We start from the raw sequence: 3439 nt of genomic DNA on the forward strand, positions 1-3439 counted from the left end.
ATCTGAGGGTTTCTCCCGGAGGAGCAGAAATACTGCGATAATTGGGCTGGGGAAAAGGTGACGGAATGCAGCTGCTGGCTTTTGCTCTCGGCAGTTGGAGGGGAAGGACTCTGCAGGCGCTGTGGGAAGAATTCTCCACCACTGTAGGGTTCTGTTTTCTTCTGCCTCCTACCGTGAGTGGCGCTCTGCTCGTGGGAGCGGCCCTTACACCGGGACCTTATTAACACCCTACTTCACCAAGCAAAGGACCCCTCACCATCTGGTGGGGTGACTCAGGGGAAATCCCGGGATCCAGCCCCTTTCCCCTGCCAGGGAGCCTCTCCCTGCCGTGTTCGGGAGCCGGGCTGCCTCTGCCCACTTCCCCAGCCACCGCTCGAGTTTTTCGCCACACTGTACCCACACACCCCTTGCCTGCCGGGATGCCCCGTGGCTCCAGCTACAGCTGCGAAGTGTTAGGAAAATTAATCCACAAACAACAGAGGTTTATGTCCAAAAAAAGGAGACAGAGGAGTCCTTTACTTTATTTGAATAAAGGGAGAGAGCATGGGGCGTTCCCCTGGGGTCTCTCGATTTCTGGAGGGCGCAGCCTGCTTTTCATCCTAATTGCCGGCCGCATGTCTCTCTCTCTTTTCCCCACAGGCTGAGGTACTTGAGAGGCGCAGACTTCCCAGAATGCCTGATACCTAAGATTCCCCTCTAAAGTATAACCACCCCCCTCTTAATTCTTAACTCTTGTGGAATTTATGGTGTTTCCCCAGTGCCCCTTTCATCTTTCACTCCATCAGTGGAATCCATCCCATTACTTCTTTTATCTCTCAGTGATAGTTTCATCTCATCAGCAGACCCACAGCTTGTTTGTAAAGACAAACCCAGCATTCCTTTCAGGAGTTTCTGCTTGCTGCCCCGGGTTAACCCCTTCCGCCGTTCCAGCCGCCGCTCCGAGTTTCCTGCTGCACCCCTTTCGCTATCCGGGGGGACACCGGGATTTGTAAGGGAAGCCCCTTCCCATCCCTTCCGCCGGCAGCGCCCGCCATCCCCGCGTGAGGGAGGCGGCGGGAGGCGCGGCACAGCGCCCCCTGCCGGCGGGGGAGTCACGGCAGCGCCCCCTGGCGGCGGTGCCGGAACTGCACGAGGGGAAGCGGCTGCGGCCCAGAGAGGGCTGGGGCTGGGCCTCTGCTCCTGCTTCTTGCTCCTGCCGGCGTTGCTGTTTGTTTGCCTTGTTAGACATGCACACAGTAGAAAAGAACTGATATTCCTTTTCTCATATCTTTGCCTGAAAGTCCCTTAATTTCAAAGTTATAATTCAGAGGGAAGGAGTTCATGTTCTCCATTTCAAGGGAGGTTTCTGCCTCCTTCAAACCTGTCCTTCAAACTGAAGACTGGGGGCTGGTCTGGCTGTCATACAGCTGCACCATTTGGATTAACAACGTTATAACCTCCTCACAGTTTGTATGTTTTCTGCAAGTTTTAGAGTTCAAGTTTGCCCTATACATTTTCATAGAATCAAGGAATATCTGGGGTTTGAAAGTATCTGTAAAGGTCCAGTCCAACCCCACTGCACAGAGTAAAAATGTCTTCAACTAGATCAGGTTGCTCAGAGCCTTTCCTTTTAGGTGAAATGTTCTAGATAAATGCTGGCAATTAAAGGGAAACATCCCATTTCTTACTGATAGGACTGTACTGCTGTGCAGACAATGCAAAACTACCCAAACAGCAGGGGACACGTGAATCCCACCTTTCAGCAGTTTACATTACACGACCAAAAAAAGATCCTTTCTCAAGATGACCTCCATTGCAGCCAGCAAAATGTGTGTGTCAAGAAGATAAATTTAGCTACATGTGTGGCCATGAGACAAGAAATAACGTGGTAATATTAGACAAAAATGGCAAATACATGCTTTTCTTACAAGCAGTATACATAGGGTTTCCTTATAAGCAGTATATGGGAATTAACACAGCTTTGGCATATATACATATTTATTATTTGTACAATGTTTTCAGATCTCAGAAATTAATTACATGAAAGCCAGTCTTATTTGATCATAAAAGAAACTATTCCTATTCCCACTGTGATAGAGTGACAAAATTCCTAATAACTTCAAAGGAAACAGGAACAAATCAAGAAGCTGTGACCTTTTTACCCCACTTGCAGTTTTTGCTCTTTAGATCTAATATTTATGTATGAAGATCAGCATCATGAAATAATAATACTCTTAGCGTCTGCCTAACCATGAGTTTGAATGAGTAAACAGAAAATATGTGAAATCTGCATTGTCTGCTCAGATGGGTGTTAAGTGGAACAGCAGTGCACCCCTGTGTGGTGAGGCCAGCTGGCAGCCAGGATCCTGCACTGGTGGCCAGCTGAAATGATGCAAACCAGGAGGATGCAGCTGCAGGCACACGCTGTCTTCCAAAGTGCCCCAGACCTGGGGGTCTGAGATCTGGATTGAATAAAATTACTGCTTTTGTAAGCCCAATCATTAAGTCTTAACCAGGTCCCCTGTGTTTCCTTGTAGTCTTTTGGTTTTTCCCCTCAGGGTTTTTTTTGCTTTTTTTTTTTTTTTCTTTCTTTTTTTCTTTTCTTCTTCTTTTTGGATGATATTACTGGTTTTGATTACTAAAAAAATAAAAAATAAATAAAAAATAAAATATTCCAGAAACCCAACCCCAAAAAACTACCAAGATCAAAAACACTCTTAAGAATTTCTGTCAAGGTGTCCAGACCAAATTTTTATTAGTGTTGTTCATGGTTGCCTTCATTTACATGGGCCAAGTAGCCTGTGGATGGGAAGATTCAGTAAAATTAAACCAGAGCCAAAGTAGTCAACACTTTGCACTTTCATTTTAGCATTATTGATGACAGTAGCTCTCATCTTGCAGGTAGTTTAGGATGCTTAAGGTATGGCATGGGTGCAACCCGAGCTCATGGCTTCATCTTTATCTTGCTTGCCATGAGTGATTGGGTGAGCTGCTGGTGGCTCTTGAGCAGGTTTAAGCAGTGAGTCTAAAGGGCCTGTGTGGGGTGCACACATGAGGAACTGCACTGCAGACAGAGGCTCGTGCAGTCTCTCCAGAGTGACAGGACAAGCTGTGGGACAACATCAAGGGGAGCCATGAGCCACCTAATCTGCTTGGGACCAGCCTGTGAAGCAGCTCATAAAACAAGAAGCCTTCTGTAACTCTCCTACCAGTTTGAGGGCAGATATGAGGGGTAAAGGGAGCAAGTTGCACCTGTTGCTTCCAGCTCTCTGTGTGACAGTAAGCAAAGACACCACCACCACACTTACAGCACAAAGATGAGCATGACAGTGAGGATGTGCTGTAACAGGAACAAATTACTAGCGAGTTATAGCCTGCACAAAGAGACAAAGGCAAATTGTGACTCCCAGTGTCATTGTCTCCTGCTCTGGATCTCTAAGGATTAACATCATCTCCTGTA

The sequence above is a fragment of the Cyanistes caeruleus genome, chromosome Z (assembly GCF_971803275.1).
Source record: "Cyanistes caeruleus chromosome Z, bCyaCae1.hap1.1, whole genome shotgun sequence".
NCBI lineage: Eukaryota > Metazoa > Chordata > Aves > Passeriformes > Paridae > Cyanistes > Cyanistes caeruleus.